We start from the raw sequence: 19,239 nt of genomic DNA on the forward strand, positions 1-19,239 counted from the left end.
GCAGGATGCTAGAACAAGAGACTGACCAGGGCAGGATGCTACAACAAGAGACTGACCAGGGCAGGATGCTAGAACAAGAGAATGACCAGGGCAGGATGCTAGAACAAGAGACTGACCAGGGCAGGATGCTAGAACAAGAGAATGACCAGGGCAGGATGCTAGAACAAGAGACTGACCAGGGCAGGATGCTAGAACAAGAGAATGACCAGGGCAGGATGTTAGAACAAGAGACTGACCAGGGCAGGATGCTAGAACAAGAGACTGACCAGGGCAGGATGCTAGAACAAGAGACTGACCAGGGCAGGATGCTAGAACAAGAGAATGACCAGGGCAGGATGCTAGAACAAGAGACTGACCAGGGCAGGATGCTAGAACAAGAGACTGACCAGGGCAGGATGTTAGAACAAGAGACTGACCAGGGCAGGATGCTAGAACAAGAGACTGACTAGGGCAGGATGTTAGAACAAGAGAATGACCAGGGCAGGATGCTAGAACAAGAGAATGACCAGGGCAGGATGCTAGAACAAGAGACTGACCAGGGCAGGATGCTAGAACAAGAGACTGACCAGGGCAGGATGCTAGAACAAGAGACTGACCAGGGCAGGATGCTAGAACAAGAGACTGACCAGGGCAGGATGCTAGAACAAGAGAATGACCAGGGCAGGATGCTAGAACAAAAGAATGACCATGAGGTACTTCAGGCACCTTCATGGAAACAAAACAAACAAAAACTTTCAATGTTGTCGTATGCTCTCCCACCCCTCTTCCAATGTGAGAGGCAGAGGCAGTGGATGGCTACAAGGAGACAATGTCTTTCTGATGCAGTAGAACGACATACATATGAGCTCATGGCAGCTCGTGGTAGGATGCAAAAGACCTGTTCAAATGCAAGCCAACCCAAATCCAACATGGACAAGAGACAGAGGCACAAAATCCCACCCCTCACTGGACAGGTATTGGCAATTGATACCAACTGGTGCAATCAACCAATAACAAATGAAAACACTTGAAAGAGATATTCTTGTCTCTAAATCTCACTGTTGAAATAGTGGACTACGCAGAATTCCTGGGAATTTCCCCCCAGGAATCTCATGCTGCCATCCAGAGGGGAGAACTTGTCTCCCAGAAAGAAACTTCACACCGTTCTAACAACTTGACAAACCACCGAACAGGATAAGATTGAAGCCCAGACAATGATGGGTCAATAGTGGGTGGGATCACATCTTGCCCTCCATTTAAACTTTGACTGAACTTCAGACCTTAAAGGCAGGTTTGAATTTGCTACATCTCTTTGTCCCTCATCCAATATGGTCATATAGAACAAATTTGGATTTGGGGGTAGGGGGAGTTTTTTTTTTTTCCCTGGTTTCTATTTTTTCTATTTGATCTTCTAATTGGCTTATTGGGGACGGCTAGCCAGATTTGACTTGGGACACAGGTTGTGACACCCTGCCAACACACACAGTTAGATAACATTGGGGGAAAGAGTCTTTAAGAATATAACCCTTTGGAACCAACCACACCTCAGTGTAGCACAAATTATACTTGATGGGTATCTAACAAAAACACGACACAGAAACTGGGTGGATAGGGAAAGAGAAATGGATCTGGGAAGACAAGGGAGGGATGAATATTATCAAACTATATTACACGATGTTCCAAGAAGAATTAATGATCTTCCAAAGAGAACGTTCTTCTAGAAATCCATGGTAAAGGACTGAAGTAGAAATCAGTTAGGATGATACACTGGAGATGTCCAGGAACATCTTTTTATTGTTTTTCTTGTTCAGAATGCACCTAACAGACACTATATACACAGTCAACAATGTTTGCTTCTTAGGAACACTTCTAAATATGCTTTTAAAGTTCAGTCCAGTCATGTAATTCCAGCCTACTTTTCTCTCCATCTAGGTCTCCTGCTGATACCATTAAAATAAAACCTTTTGAAAGTTTCTATAAAACGCTGATCATTCCTTCATGACCCAGATACGGTTTCTTCTGGTTTCGATTACCATATTTAAGTCAAATATAAATAATTTCATTTTGCAAATAGAAAAAAATTCAGACATTTGCTTCTCTGGTGCATTTGGATGGCCACAACTCATAGAAGTATGGAATAAACATGTCCCAATCACCTTCTCTGGGACAGCAGTTGTACAGCCCAGCTCCTCCTGTGCAGGGCATCTCAGAGGTAGCAAGCGTTTTTACAAAGTCCTGAAAGCATTTTGGCTTTTGAATTTTCAAGTTTTTTTTTTTTAAATACTTTTATTCTCAAGTGATTGTGTTTTCAGAGGAACTTGAAGAAGCCACATGTGGTGTAGACCTGTGCAGGCCCTGTGCAGGCTGCCGTAGTCTCTGTGGACTCAGATGTGTGTTGGTCCCAAAGAAAAGCATCTTTGATGATGGCCAATACTGTAAGTGTGGCAGAATACCATGAGGCGCCATTTTACTGCTGTGCTCTTTTAGCAGAATGATCGTATCTTAAGTTCCCCCAGGACCAAGGCCTACCTAGATGCATGAATTTTTGATCACCTGGGAAGTATTAGACATGGGCTCCATCTCACGAAGTGGCCTTAATTCTAATCAGGTAATGATTGACGGCTCTTACAACTTGTGTGCTACTATTACACCAGTTATAGTGCCTTGTAGGCAGGTCGCCATTATGGAGCCTAAGGTTTGTAGCTGGTTGGTCTTTACCTCTCCCCTCCAGGAGCGTGCAGAGTACTTTACCATACCTTGAACACTGACCAGTCAGGGTAGCACAGGCAGCAGCCGAACTTCTCCATGTTCAGTGAGTTATGTTGATGCTGTCCTCAGAAACAGGACCTTAACACCAGTCTGACTAGAGCAACCGATAGCCTTGGCAACGGCCTGGGTTGTTTGTGGGTTTCCATGTGGCCCCTTTGGCCAATACTTGTTAGATGTAACCTATTCTCAGCACTGGGGGGAGGGGTTCATTTGGTACTGAGAAATGTCTGGCTGGGGCTTTGTTTCCACTATTGCTTGGCAATTCCAATTAGATTTCTCTCACGTGTGTGTATATTGTAAGAAGCTTCTAGTATATTAGGTTTCCATACAACCCTCAAATGGCTGAGGGTCCCTCCCCATATTCCCTCTGATACCATTCAGGCTTTCCCTGACCCTCCTTTTCCAACAATCAAAACAAATACAGTGTTTATATCCCCTACCCATTAATTCTTCTGACACTGACGTTTCTCAACCTCCAGTGCCAGGTGCCTTGAGAACGCTGTAGTAAGATATCCTTTACTCTCCAAAGAGATGCAACTGTGAGCAGGGGTGAGCATTGAGAGATAAGCTGTCCCTGAGGAAAACGCAAACAATGTCAAAACACGGTAAAAATATGCAGACGGACCTACCACCAGGAAAGCTTATCTCAAAGACGCAAACATTTCAGTACGGTTCAAAAGCAAATGGAGCAGAATCAGGCAGGAGCTCATGAAGATGTTCTGTGCAATGTGCGGATGCCTGCATAGCTCAGCTTCTGCTAGTCTTCTGTGCCGGCTGCCAGCAGAAGCCCTAAATCCCGGAACAGTTTGTCTAAGGCAGCACCGTGCTCAGCCAGATTACAACTACCAAACTCCATTTCTTTTCTTTTATGTGCGATGGAGACATCAGATTGAGTTACCCTAAGGATGGGATGCAGAACAGGAGAAGTCAGCCTATGGCTTTCCTAGCCTGCCATCTCCAATATTTCTCATTCACGTTTCATCAGAATCAATTCTCCTGGCTTCCCCCAAAGCATGGTCCATAGCTGTGCACCAGCCCTTTCCTAATTGAAACCAGGAAAAAAAAATGTGCATGGTGATTCAAAGACTGCCACCTGCAGTGGACTGTTTAAATCTTACTTCCCAGCCACCGGAGACTTTTTGTATTGGGAGAGTATCCCTTTCTCTGAGAATTTGGATAAGAGAGACAGGGAGGGGTGAGACATGAACTCTTGCCGTCCACAGTAGCAACCCTGAAAAGCAGAGATAGTTGTGGGGGACACTGCCAAGGCTGTGATGCCAGAGGTGACGCCTAACAATATGGCTGCTCTGGCGTGAGCTAATTCTACTGCTGTGGTCTCACATCCAGTCCTTCAAAAGATCTTGGAGTTTCCTTAGTACCTGCAAATGTGACATTATTTGGAAATGGTTCTTTGTAGCTCACTAGAGTAAAACGAGGTCATTAGAGTGGGTCCCAAATCAATTATGACTATCTCCTTATTTTTTAAAAAAAGCAGGGGCTGGGAATTAGACAAAGAACCAGATGTCTGTACAGGAAGAATGCCATGTGAACAAGAAGGCAGAGATGGAAGAAATGCCTTCTCAAACCAAGGAGTGCCAGAAAACCACCAGAAGCTAGGGAGAGGCCTGGAACAGATCCACCCACACAGTCCTCGGAAGGGATAGCCCTGCCAACACCTTGATCTCAGACTTTTAGTCTCCAGAACGGGGAGACAATGATTTCTCTTATTTAAGCCCCTGGGTTTATAGTGCTTTCTTATGTCGGGCTTAACAAACTACTACATGCTTTTTCTACCCAAGCCGATTTTGCCGTTTATTTGTTTAGGGTTGTGGGGTTTGTTTTGTGTCGTCATATTGCTGTGCTACACTGTGTCCCGGTAAGTTATTTCCCTTCCCCAGGGTCAGTTCTTTGTCCCTTTGGACACAGATGGATACTTCTTTTGGTATTTATTCTCCCTTTTCAGCCAGCCCAACTATTGCAGCTTCCATTTTCAGATTCACATGGTTCTGGGGAAATGGTCTCCACACCCAAGACCCAAGGGAGAAGGATCAAGAGGAGAGTCTGTAACAGCAGCTTTGTGAATCAGCAGTGCTTGTCCCTGAGTGAGAGTGTCTGTGACATCAAGGGCAAGCATGCGTGGTGGGTGGTAAGGAGACAGACTGAGCATGAGCACGGACACGCCGCAGCACGCTTGTGCAGAGCAGACAGTAACTTTCAGGAGTGAGTTCTCTCTGTCCTCTGTGGGCCCCAGGATTCAAACTCGGGTCTTCAAGCTTCCGTGTTGAGCACTTTTATCCTCTGAGGTAGGCATCTCACCAGGCCTACGTCCCCAGTGCTTTGTAAGATTAACGATGCTAAGAGTCTGTGGGGAAATAAATGGAAATAAACAGGCCTGTAGCTGGTGAGCCTAGCAAGCTTCCCCACGAGACAAGCTGACCACAGAAGAAATATGGAGGGAAGCCCAGTGTTTAGTGATATCTTAGTGCCTCTTTGTACCTGATGCTGGATTCCCCTGCAGGTATCTCATCTCTTGAGCCACTTAGGTCCCCTTGGTGTCAGTGCTGACTAGAGATGGAGCTCTGAAAGCTTACGGACTAGAACACCCCATTTGCACTTCAAACATCATTCATGTAAATATGAGAGATGTCTTAAGTTACCTGCCATTTAAAAGGGTATCTAGTTTGGGCGTGTAGACTTTTTAAAAGCAGTATCAATCAACCATGAGCGATTATGTAACATTTTAAGGGCAGAGGGAGATGATACTATTGACCTTGAAGGAAAGAGTGGTGATACTGGGGACTCTCCCAGCCCAGCTGTCAACACCGTGTGGGATTTTAAGGAATTTCTGTAAAACAGAGCACTGGCTCCGAGTCTTCAAGAGTCATTAGAAGATTCCAGGTCTTTGAGGCTTGTAGATGGTAGGAATGACCAAAGCCTAGGCCACACTTCCTTCTTCCTCCTCTGTGTCTTGGCCTGCCCGCTTCTGAGTCATACAACACAGGTTCGAATGGTCCTGTAATCATAGCCCTGCCCATTAACTGGGACAAAAGACATGAAGTTTAGAATTCCATCTACCTTGAGGCAAAATATCCCCGTTCCCGCCAGGGTTTGCCGTGCTCTGGCTACTTGTGCACCGAGTCATAATTGCCTCACCTTACAATACTTGTCTAGAGATGGGACTTGGATTCTGCTTTATAAATTTGCGCTCCCATTTCTTTCCGTTGTGACTAGCATTCCTCTTTGAACTTTTTGGCCAAGGACCATCTCTGCTGTCCCTCTCACCACAGAGAGAACTCCCAGAATTGAATGTCACTCTCACATGGTAGCGAGGAACCCAGATACTCCTAGAGTCTTCGCTTTCTCACACCTAACTTGAGCATTCAGCTATTGGACACAGCCAATGTTGAGTCCGAGCATAAATCCTGGCCACTTTGTTGGTGTCTGTGGCCACCCCTCTTAAGAGATGACTGTCCTACTGCTGGACTCCTTCTGCAAATGTTTGGCCCTTTAGTAGGTTTTTTATCCTTGCTCTAGTGGGACCACCATCAAATGTCACAGCTAAAGTCATATGCACTGGGACACTCCTTATCCTAGATCCTGGAATCTGTTGTTCTTTCTTAGACTCCCCTGTCATGTCACCACTAACCTGCATTCTCCTGTTTCATAAAAACCCCACAGTCATTTCTGCCCTACTGCCATGCAAGGACCACAGTTCCTTTCATCGTAAGTTTACCACAATCTAGATATTTACCACAGAATTAAGTGGTAAAGTCCGTGGGGAGTGGGAGACAGAACCAGATGACTATGAAAAGTAAAACATGGAAATGACACACCTGAGAAAGTGACAGCCAACGAGTTAGAGATAACAAGACTCCTGGTGTTGGGAAGCACTGTGCATAAAATAACCCAGTTTATACATGCAGGTCCCAGACAGTCATCCAAAAGGTCAAATACTACAGGTGTCATCCATGTGCATCAGAGAAGCCTTGACCCCTGGGGTGGTGTAGAATTTAGACAACGAACTTGTACAACTGAAACAGCATCACACAAGTTACACAGTCATAACGGGGACCCTGTTTTTATGCTGCTTTTATTTACTCTTGCCTGTTTTTTTGTCTCTGTCTGCCTACCACTAATCCATTCAGAAATGAAACAAAGATGTCTTCGAAAACATTCTCATTGCAGGGCTCGTGGGCTCTGGGAAAGCTAATAGTTATCATGTTTGGCCAACTTTCAGCGTGTTCTTTTCTTGTTCTAAACATGCAGAGTAAAATAAATGTTTATCATTGACAGAGACCCGTTTTACTGGATTCACTTTTATAAACAACCATCTAACTTGTTTCCTTTCTGCATTTGAAAGGTTAGAAAGTCTATGCCTTTCCCCATTGACTTATCTCTGGGAGAAGTCATTCCAGCTTATTTCAGATGAGACATTTCCCAGAAAGACTGAAGACATTTTGACTATCCTGTGCATTCCCATTAGGAAGAAACCTCATTCCAATCTTGCAATACCTGTGTCCAGGACTTGGATTCTAAGACCCCCACACAAAAGAACACTTACTAAGTCTTGCAGAATCTGGCTCCTTTCTTGTGCTGAATCAGGAAATAAAAATGTCCCCTTTTTGTGTAACTTGGGGCTTCTCCCATTCTCTTCTAACCAGATGCATATACTTTGGAAAAGACTCTCTTCTTTTTTTAACAACCATGGCTGTGAAGACAATGGCTTGCTTAAATGTTATTAAGTGAAGAATATTGAGTCTATTGTGGGTGTCTCTTGATGTGGTACAACTTCCTGAGTAATGGTCACTAACAAGAAAACTGTAGAAGAAAAGCTTAGTTTATAATACTGGGAAAGTTTATGGTTGAATCATTTATTTGGGTTAATGGGAACCTCTTCCGAACCCAGTGTTCATATCATTATAGGTGGAGTAATTCTTAAAAAGTTTGTCTTTGGTTCCTGACTTAGAAATAGAATCCCACTCTGTTGTGCCTTGTTTCCCACAGACACATGTGCCAACTTCAATCTGCACTAAACTCATCCCAGATTCACTTAGTACAATGTCTAAGGCTGACCAACAGATAACTTCAAAATTCAAAACTTTCAACAAGCTGTGCATAACAGTCAAGATATGGAATTGTTTCATGATAACAATTTGGTCCTATACAACTCTAAGACCTAATGTGACTTCCTCTCTCAATTTTGGCAAATAGTTTTGTCTTTAGCATGTCTAAAAAGAAGACTTATCAGACAGAACAAGAACAAAAACAAAGTAGCCCGACAGTCTTAAAGACATGGAGGTTTGGGATCATGAGTTTCCCCTCCTTTGGAGTTTTCAGGACAAGAAAGAGAGGAGCAGAAAAACCAAATGTACTAAATTCTGTTCATTGTTCATAAAATTAATCTAGGAATAACATTCCCAAACAAGGCTGAAAACCTTCAACTATTAGACATCTTGGAAGAAAATCTTCCTTTTTTTTTCTTTTTCTTAATTTGATAGAAGGAAGCTAAGTAGAAGCTTTTTGTTCTGAATACTGAAAGGAAATTTCCGAACAAGTTATGACTTGAATCTGGAATAGCTAAAGGAGTCTGTGGATGTTCATCGAAGGACATCATTTAAGTTTGTGGGATAAGAGAGACAGACTTGGAAATAAGCTAAAATTCAATTTCTTTCTACCAGAAGAAATTAAAATTATATCATTTAGTAAACAAGGGTAGAGGAAAAATAATGCATGTTTAAATTATATAACAATTTAAAAATGTCTTCTACAAGCAACGTAGACTTTAAATTTAAAACTTGAGTTTTCACATTGAGTTTTACTTTAATTTGTGAAGAGTATTAGCATCAGGACTGTTTTTTACCAGCTCACTGTGGAACAGAAGACAAGAAGGTGACATTCTTGTTGTTTTGTTTTGTTTTCCTTCGGAGCTGGGGACCAAACCCAGGGCCTTGAGCTTGCTAGGCAAGCGCTCTACCACTGAGCTAAATCCCCAACCCCAGAAGGTGACATTCTTAATGCATCACACCATCTATGGATCAAGGAACTTCCACAGTGAAGAACATTTGTGAACAGCATCAGAAGATGGCCAGGCTGGGTTCGTTAGCCTCACACTGTGTCATAGCTTGTGAGCTACTTGGCAGTTAGGATGTCCACACAAAATCTGCCTTTCACTTTGGTCCATTTATTCACACAAATGTTCTGTATAATGCTGTACTGTTATATAGACTATGGTAATCTCGTGTCCTTATAATACCATGCTATTCAAAGATTATGGTACCTCGTGGAAACATCGAGTGATCCTGGTGAGCAGGAGATGCTGCATGCACTGGGGAATCCTCTCCAGTGATGGCATCTGAGGAGCAAACTCGACCCATATCCTCCAGGAGGACAGCATTGATAAGTTAAGGCAGGTTCTTGAAAGTACCAGCCAGCAGCTAGCACTAACAGGCAGTTATGTGTGAACCCAGCAATGGTGCCGGAACCAGAGTCACAGAGTAGCCAGTCTCAAAGTCCCCTTGCTGATAGGAATCATAGAGGTTTGAGAGGCCATGTCCAAGGAGTTAGGGCAGTCTCCGAAGTTGCAGTTTCCTATAGTTCTACTGGGCATTATCTTTGTGCTATCAGGGATCACAGGTTAGCATTAGTTCATCCACATATCGGAGCCTGCTTTAGGCTTGGTTCATGTTGAGCAGCCAGGTCCTTGGCTTCTTAACACATCTTGGAAGCATTACATTATTCCAAGTCATACAAATTGGTTTTTCTTATGTTCCTAACAACAGGCTAGCCTGAACTTTACTATATAGACCAGGCTACCCTGAAACTGTGGCAATCCTCCTGCCTTAGCCTCCCAGGACTGGAAGAGGTGTGCACCATCATACCAGATGTAGTTTGGGCAACAGACTTAAGACACTGATTGGCCGAACAAAGGATGTGCATCAGAGGACAGAAGAAACCAGGATTCAGGGTTTATATTTTAGTCTGTGCCCAGTGGAGCCCTTTAAGACTTGGGTATAAGGAATAGGTGATGATATTACATGGTTTAATTTTAGAAAGATCATCTGTTTGCGTGGTGAGGACTGATAACAGACAGAGAAGTCTGGAATCAAGGAACAATAAATCTCCATCCACAGTGACTCCAACAGAAATGAGGGGCTGGGTGGAAGACATCTCAGAGGTTGGAGATGAGACTGTGAATCCGGATTGAGCTGGATAATGGAGTGGGTGGTAGATTCCTTTCCAGAGACACAAATTTCAGGAAGAGAAGGCAGGTTTGGGTAAAAGATCAGGAGCCGACTTTTGAACACTAGCGTTGAGATGCCTGTGGGAGGTGAACTGCTCAGGACAGCTGGAGTGTCCAGAGGCCTGGAGCATCCCAGAAGAGATCTACACTTGAGATTACAAAGACCAAACAACAACAAAAAAACAGCAGATGGAAACTACCCTGTATGAGCATGGGGGCAGTGAGGGGGAGGGAAGACAGCCAAGGACACAGGACAAAGACACACATGTCATGGTTGAGAGAGATTCCAAACGATGTCCAAGGAGAAGGGGAAATGCAGAACTGGAAAGATCCCCATCATGGATCTTAGGGAAAGAGAGTGTTTCAGGAAGGGAACCTTCCAGAAGGGAACCAGGGTAATGGGCTGTGGGGGATGAGAGGGACTTTTCTACCAGGCAACCCTTCGGCGAGAGATGTCTCAGCACTGGGATAGAACCTGAGGCGGGTGTGCTTGGCCTGCAAGGAGGAAGTCGAAGTGAGGAAGCAGAAGCAGGAAGGGTGACTGTAGGGAAAGAGACTAATTAGGAAAGGTGCAGTCTGTGTGAGGCCTAAGCAAGCAATATTTCCACAAACAAAAGAATCCAGTCATGTGTTTCTTGGCTCCAGGCAAGAGTGGCGGACTGGCGTGGGCAACCCAAATTTTAACAGTATGCCTCCTGGATTTTTCAATATTTACTTCCTTGCTTTTCTGCAGGCCTTCTTCTCCTTCTTCCCTCCATCCCCCCCTTTCTTCCTTTCAATAAAAGAAAAACAAGGTTGCCTCGGATGAAGAAGAGAAACACAACACGGTAACTAACACAAAGGACTTGGGTATGCCAAGACTAAGTAGACCAATTTAGTTTAATGATCCTAATTGGCTTTGTTACGGATTCTAGGATCAGATGGTTCTGTCAGTAACCGAATCAAGCTAGCAGGGCAGGAGAGCTGGAGGAAGAATCGGGTGAAAGAAAGGGAAACCAGAAAGGATCTCACATTGGTCCTTTGAAAGTCGCACTCATTGCAAGTCTGGGGCTGGGAGGTTGAATAACAGAGAGTAATCACGTTGCCTTGGTGTGAAGGATTAGGACAAAGGTAACTTCCTTATTGCTGCAGCTGGATAAGTCTTTGGGGGGTGGAGAGACTCGTGTCAGGAGCTTCCGTGTGATGCGTGTCTGTGTGACCACCTAGAACTTCAATATGACTCCATTTTGACCGTTTTTTTACCTGCCCTATTAGAGACAGAGTTGCTTAATCCAAAATAACAGCCCTCAGAAGCTTTTGCCTGCCAGGCATAAGTACAAAGGTAGTTTTAGAGGCTAACATCTAAAGCCTGGAACCGTTTTCAGACCTACGTTTAGAATCCATATCTTTTATATAGACCCTGTTTACCAAACTAGTAGAAAATGTCTATAGTTCTCTTCTGAAGGAAAGATAGTGGACTTTGGAGTGAATAAGAATGAGAGAAAGAACATTCATTTTATAAGAACAAAGGTCAAAAATCTTCTTGAAAAATTATGATGTTATGCTGATTTCCCAGGCAAAGGAAGAAATTTTAGAAACCATTACCTTCTTTACAAACTAAGGCTCAGAGGCCAATTTGTCACTCCTCGAACATCATCAGAGAGGCTTCTGGTTTCAGTTGCTGGCAGTTACCACATAGACCTACAGCTGTCAAGATGCAGAGAATGAGAAAGGGCAGAATGATGGGCCCCAAATGGGACATACATGACCACGTCCCCTCCTCCCAGAGGCAGTAGATGACTACAGGGGAGCTGTCCTCTAAACACAGCTGGGAAGCTCTGTGTATAAATGCACAGTGGTCATGACAGTAGGCCCAGATCTAATCTAGACAGGGCAAGATGGGCATAAGGTGTAACCATTAGCTGTGACGCTACTGGCTAGTTATTGTGGCTGCCAAGAGGAGTCAGTTCAGGTTTTTGTTTGTTTGGGGGTTTTTTAATTGGACTTTTTTAAATTTACATTTCAAATGCTATTCCCTTATTTGTTGTTTTTTAATTAAAGACTATAATCCCTGGTGAGTAGATCATACTCCAGTGGACAATCATACATCCAAGAATATGTGGGTATCACAAACTGGACTTGATCCTTGTTTGTTTGTTTGTTTGTTTGTTTGTTTTAAGGACATAGAGTTAGGTGGATCAAAAGCGAGGGGGTCTGTACGTCTCTTTTCCACTAGCTATAGTCCCTAATTACACTCACAAATATACCTACGCACATACACACAAATATATACACACTCATGCAAATTTACATATGCACACATACAGATAGACACACACAGACACACAAACACATGCATACCACTTCTTTTTTCTTGCCAATGTGTTCCTTTTTTCATAAAGCTGCTCTCACGACTGCTGGTTGAGTGTGTCCTACCTGGGCACAGTATCCATGTGGCCTTGTGTGTGCCAGCACAGATGGCCTGAGCATCTCTTAGAGGCAATCCCTGTCCCCAGGCCTTGTTCCCACAATTCAAACAAAGCCATCCTCAAAGGACCACCATTTAAAGGTCTTCTGTGAGATTAAAACCAGGACATTTGCCACGTGTTTTCTGTACTGGTTGCATTTCTGGGAGTCCCTTACACATGACATTAGAACTGGAGGTACTTAAGAGAAGAAGGAAAAAAAGAGAAAGAAGGAAAGAGAGAAAGAACACCCTTAAAGCTAATCCTGCTGTCAACAGAAAGCAGAATTAGACTTTGGAAAGTATCCATTCCCTAATATCACATATTGCTTTCATTTGTTATAAAATGATGCGCCTCACATAGTGCTTTGTCCGGCCATGCACTTAATCCCCTCGAAAAAAAAAAAAAAAAAGACATGAATCACTTCAGTAAAAGTCTCGCCTCCCAAATGACTTCTTTCTCAAATTAGAAATGAGTAATTCTTACAGGGATAAACACGACTGGGTTTCTCAGAACAGATAAGTTTCCTAAGTCATAAGGGGCACTCACAGGATTCCCCCACCCCGAATCCTGGAAACGCTGGGCTGGCTGACACCCCCATTCTTGCGTTCAGGAACTGAGGCATTTAAATGGGCATGATTGGAAAAATCCGCATTTGCTCACAGGATATGAATACAGCTTCCTTGCTTCAAGTGGCTTCTTAATGGGAATTGTGTTTCACACTCTGATTCAAGAGGCCGGCCATGGAGAAAGCCTCTAAATTTCAATAGCTGTGTATAAATAGAGACGGAGAGTGAACCGTGCACTTTCCCAGGCTGCCCTCTAAGGCCCTTGCACCAGGAGCGACAGAGAAATGTCGTTTGTGTGTCACTGTGATGGGTTTTGTCTTAACAGCTGATGTTCACTGTTGACTCAGAAGGGTGTTGTGACAACAACCACACCGACAAAATTGATCGTCATTGTCATAAAGTTAACCAGTGGCAAGTGGCCATCTTCTTGAAAAGCTATTATAAAGCTGTTTGTGTCTTCTTCTAGGAAAAAAAAAAACATTTACCATGTCACTTACTCTTGTGAAATTCTGTTATCTCTCTTCTAAACTTTAAGTATCTCTGGTAGCTGGTTAATATCTTGAAAATTAGGGGGGGCGGAGGGGGGGCAATGAGTAATCAGGTTAACTTAAATAACAAGTTTCCTCAAGCTATGGTCACGGCCGGCAATCCATGACTGTATCTGTCCAACCTGCACTGCTCTCTTTAGCCCCAGATTGATGAGTAAGAGGTTGAGTTCTAGAATTTTGGCTGAGAGGAGCTGTCTCCAGGAACTTGAGTAACTGTGTCCCAATCCAGCATGTGTACAAGGAAAGTAAGAAAGGGATCAGCGGACCAGAAATGCAGCAAAGACATGAGACTGTCCTCGTTAGCCTTTAATTCTTCATAGCACTGGAATTCCCCAGATTAACTACCATAAAAGTTTTAGGTGGAAAGCAATCCACGCTTTGCTGAAAGGTTCTTGGTGAGTGGTGTGTGCTGAGCTCAACTGACTCTAGAACGCACAAGCGGGCCAATGGCTGGGGAGTGAGTTTGCTGTGGATCCGTCCCCAGGAGTCCCACCCCACTTGGGAAGGGATTTGCATCTCAGGTTAACAGAACAAGCATTGTGCTCCTAACAAGGAGGAATCCTTTGTCTATGTTTGAGCTCTTTTCTCACAGTCAAGGTTGAGCCAAGCCACTTTCTTCATCCTGTTATGTCAGACTTTTATATGCAAATCCCTTTTTCTCCTCCTACCCCCATTCTGGGCAGTTTTATAATTTTGCATTCCTCTGCCCTTCTGGACCAAAGAGTCATCTTCATTTTTATTTGCCTTGGTCGCTTCACAAAAACTATCTAGAAAACCTGTAACTAACAGACTCTGGGAGGTAGGGTATGGATCCTCTCCACTCACGTTTGCTTAGACTGCAATGGTTCTCCACCTGTGGGTCTCAATCCTCGGGGAAAAAAGATCTATTTCTCATGAGATCCGTCTCTCATTTTACTTACGAACTGAGACGCTGCTCAGTAGCAAAATTATGCTCATGAAATAGCAGCAGAGATAAGTTTGGGGAGGGGAGGGGCGGTGTCGACACAACAGGAGGAACTGTGGTGAAGACTTGCAGTATTAGGAAGGTAGAGAGCCACTGGCTTAGGAGATCCCTGTTGTGCACAAGGTGGGTTATCTGGAAAGCAATGAAATTCACTGCTTTGTTCCCGGGCTGTCAGGAGTACATTTGCTTCAGTTGCTCCAGGCAAAGACAGCAGACTGCTTCTGAATCCTCTCAAAACCAGTCCGCTTCCACTGTGCCTGGCTCTCGCTTCAGGTGAGCAGACCAGCCACTGAGTGGTTAGGTTGTGGCCGACTATGCTCTGCACATATGTATGTATTTCTCTGTATTGATTATTTTATCCCCAGCACGACTCTGAGAAGTAGACATGACGTATCTCCATTTACAAGGACGACACTGTGGCTTCCAGAAGGAACTGGATCACGCAACCTCACCCAGGATTCTCTCCAGCCTTCCTTTGATGGTTTCTTATCTCTTTTGGTTGGGCATTCTCTTCCCAGATGGGGATGGGCCATCCAACTTCACCTTACCTTTACCCCAGTTGTGCATTTCAATTACCGTACTTTAAACGCGTCCATGAACACAGGAAGGTGTCTATTGCATCAGTGTCTGCAGCCCTGTCCCCGCTCGACAGCCCTGTCTAGCATGGGGATTATCGCATAGTCACTACCATTAATCCCGCGTGAATTAATGTGACTAGCAGAAATGTTATTAATTAGAAATGTGGGATGTGACCAGCTTCCAATTTAGACCGCTGAAATTGTAATGCGGGGCTATTTTTCACTTGTAAATTAATCTTTTATCCTCCCATGAAGTGTCTGAAATGAGAAAAATAAAAATACAGTTGCTAAATACTTGGAGGATTATTTCATAAGCCAGTGAAAACAGACTCATTTGTTTTGCCAGCGGTGGGAGGCTTTCTTTCTCTTCTTCTTTTTTTCTGTGTATGTCCCCTGGTAATAAGTGTACATAACAAAAAATAATATTCCTTTATTTGAAAAAAAAAACCACTATTGGTTCCACATGATGACATCCATCTCCCTTTTCAGAAATGCCCCCAAGAAGTCCCCTGACAAACTCAGTACAACTCAAAACCATAAGACACACTTGTTTTAACTTCTGTGCTAAAATCAAAGCAAATGCAGCTTTTAAAATAACACACATGGACCAAGTTGGAACTGCTTTTTTTTTCCAAATCACAATTTTTTTTTTAAAAAAAAACAGAACAGATTTTTTTTTCCAACATTTGGGCCTTTAACTGTGTGAAAGTGTAAACCTATTAGGGCACATGGATAAATAAATAAATAAATAAATAAATAAATAAATAAATAAATAAATAAATAAATAGAAGCTGCTCTCAGCAGGTCGTGATTCCATGTAACAGCCAACTGCTAGGAAGAGAACTTGGGACTGAGTGGGAATTTTGAACTATTAAACACTTACTAAAACAGTGCTCTTTGATAAACCGTTCTGTTTCTGCATCAGAAGCTCACCACAGCTGACTTCCTGGAATAAGTGAGCTTAGGAACTGCATCGCCCGTTTCCTTCTACCCACAGCCTGCTGCCCCATTCGGGACCCACCAGCTGCGATGGGCTCTCTCGTAGAATGGTCATAGAATGGCGCCTGATGCTAGCAGTCTCCAGACACACTGCGGACATTACCGACCACTGGGAGAGAGGACGTCAGCTCTAAGAAGGGCCCCTCGTTTCTCTTCCTTAAGTTTTTATTTTGAGATTTATTGTGCGTGCACATGTGTGCACGTCGCAGTGAGCTTTCGGAGGTCAAAGGACAGGCTTGGGGGAGTGACCTCTGCCCTCCCTCTGCCCTCCCTCTGCCTTCCCTCTGCCTTCCCTCTGCCCTAGGGATTCAAGGTAGAAATGCTCCTACCATCTGAGCCACCTTGTCAGCCCTCCTTTTTCTCACACTTACATTTTTAAAGGGTTACCTTACAAGGTTTTAGGCGTCCATACAGGTTTTCTCACATAACCATTGCCGTTGGTTGATTCTTGCTACTCTAAGCCCTTGTCTCCTCCGCCATCTCCCGCACTTTCTCTGCTTTTTAAAAAATTATTATTATGAATTTACTTATTAATTACATCCCAAACACTAGTCCCCCCCCCCAGTTCCTCCTCCCACAGTCTCTTTCCCCAACCCCTTCCCTTCTCCTCTGAGAGGGTGGGCCCCACCCTGAGAATCCCCCTACCCTGGCACATCAAGAGTCTTCCGGGTTAGGCGCATCGTCTCCCGCTGAGCCTCAGTCCAGCCCGTGCATGCGCCTTGGTTGGTGGTTCAGCTTCTGACAGATGCCAAGGGTCCAGGTTATCCAGACTCCGTTGATCTTCCTGTGAGGTTCCCATCACCTTCCAACCCTTTAGTCTTTCCCCGACCTCTGTCCCTTGTCTGGCTGTGGGTATCTGCATCCGTTTCAGTCAGCTGCAGAGCCTCTCAGAGGACAGTTATGCCAAGTTGCTGTCTGCATCAACAGAGCACCAACAGTGTCTGTCTGGTTTCCTGGCTTCTCCAAAGTGCTCCACATTAAACACAAAAATCTAAAGACTCAAAGCAGACTTTCACCGTTCCTCTTGATTGTCCATCAGAACTGGGTAATAATAAGACCCTGAAAACAGCGCTCACCGTGCACCTTTGTTACAACATATTGACAAATGAAGCTGGAACAGAACTGGAAATGTCTGCCTTATCGGTTAGCTTCCAAGGTCCTGGAAGGTGTGATAGATCTGGCTTCTCTTTCATTATCCATAGTTCCTAAAAGCAAATGAAGAGTAAACATAAGATTCAAAAAGAAACTACGTGGTATAGCTTCCTTCTCTGGATGTCAGCCATCACGTATCTGTATCCTCAGATTTGAACAGACTTTTCTACGTTAACACAGTATTTTTTAAATGAATTATGCTTATGATATGCTGATCTGGTACCTTATTAACTTCATGTTTTTTTAAATAGTAGTTATAATCGGATGGTGCAATTATTAGATCATACACTGAAATCTGGAAGCTTTAAGGGATGTGCCTGAATTACCATTTGTAATTAACAAGACAAGGGAGCTGAAGTAAAATCCTAATGAATGATGTGTTAAGGGCACCCCGTGTGTCAACTACTGCACATGCTTTTAATGTTCATCCTTGGGAGTATGTAATTTTCTATCAAATTGAAGATAAATATTTCTAAAAAACTAACTAAAAATCTAAGCATTTTATCAGTGTCAGTAGCTAGAAGATCTGGGATTTGAACCCAGGATCGATGCTTCTAACCCTGAGTAATACCAACTCTTCAAACTACCAGTGGTAGAGATCTGATCATGTCGCACAACCTTTTTTTTTTCCATCTTTATTAAATTGGGTATTTCTTATTTACACTTCAATTGTTATTCCCTTTCCTGGTTTCCAGGTCAACATCCCCCTAGCCCCTCCCCCTCCCCTTCTATATGGGTGTTCCCTCCCCACCCTCCCCCCATTACTGCCCTCCCCCCAACAATCCTCTTCACTGGGGTTCAGTCTTGGCAGGACCAAGGGCTTCCCCTTCCACTGGTGCTCTTACTAGGCTATTCATTGCTACCTATGAAGTTGGACCCCAGGGTCAGTCCATGTATAGTCTTTGGGTAGTGGCTTAGTCCCTGGAAACTCTGGTTGGTTGGCATTGTTGTTCATATGGGGTCTCGAGCCCCTTCAGCTCTTTCAGTCTTTTCTCTGATTCCTTCAACAGGGGTCCTGTTCTCAGTTCAGTGGTTTGCTGCTGGCATTCGCCTCTGTATTTGCCATATTCTGGCTGTGTCTCTCAGGAGAAATCTACATCCAGTTCTTCTAGCTACTGACACTGATAAAATGCTAAGGTGTATCAGGGACTCGGGCCTCATAACTGTTAAATAATTTGCTCAAAGTCATGCATCCGGTCTTTAAGCAAAGGCAGATGTTAGCTATGTGCTGTACCATCCGCATGCTCACCCATAGCCATGTATGTTTTCACTGCCAGCCTTACCATGCTGGAGCTGTGAATGCTCACTGAGCAAGACAGAGCTGAGACAAAAGCAGGAGGCAGGTGATGCTCTTTCTCTTTTTTTTCTCCTTTTTTTTTCTCTTTTTCTTACAGAGTCATAGCCTAAGAGACATACCCTACCGGGACTGTCCTTTAGTCCCTGTGTAATTAGCAAGGCTTCGGCTGTGAAACTCCACATAAAGTATGCCATAGGACACAAGTGGGAAGGAAAAGTGAATTTAAAGGAAATGACAGTGTTTGTTTTGCTTAAAGACCGTAAATTACAGTGAGGCCATGTTTTTCTGTGACTCATCTCCTGAGGACTCCGACTTCCGAGAGGCAGGATAACAGAACCATTCCTCTCAATCTTACGAATCGGATGCATGACTTTGAGCAAATTATTTAACAGTTATGAGGCCCGAGTCCCTGATACACCTTAGGAAGCTTATAGAATGGATATAAGCCCATGGGCCATCAATCGACTGGCAAAGAAATAAAACAATGTTTATAACAAATGTCACCCAGTATTTATTGTGAGATTTATTGAGATTTATTGTGCGTGCACATGTGTGCACGTCGCAGTGAGCTTTCGGAGGTCAAAGGACAGGCTTGGGGGAGTGACCTCTGCCCTCCCTCTGCCCTCCCTCTGCCTTCCCTCTGCCTTCCCTCTGCCCTAGGGATTCAAGGTAGAAATGCTCCTACCATCTGAGCCACCTT

At 43.9% G+C, this 19,239-nt stretch overlaps 1 long non-coding RNA gene across 1 annotated transcript in view; it reads left to right on the forward strand.

The window, feature by feature from the left end:
• Nucleotides 1-15,402, forward strand: part of LOC147998747 (uncharacterized) — a 75,261-nt gene extending 59,859 nt beyond the window's left edge. The window contains exon 2 of the long non-coding RNA XR_015645957.1: nt 14,879-15,402. This is a non-coding gene — a long non-coding RNA (uncharacterized LOC147998747). The remainder of the gene's footprint in view (nt 1-14,878) is intronic.
• Nucleotides 15,403-19,239: the final 3,837 nt, after the last annotated feature.

The sequence above is a fragment of the Rattus norvegicus genome, chromosome 20 (assembly GCF_021556685.1).
Source record: "Rattus norvegicus strain SHRSP/BbbUtx chromosome 20, alternate assembly SHRSP_T2T, whole genome shotgun sequence".
Taxonomy (NCBI): Eukaryota; Metazoa; Chordata; class Mammalia; order Rodentia; family Muridae; genus Rattus; species Rattus norvegicus.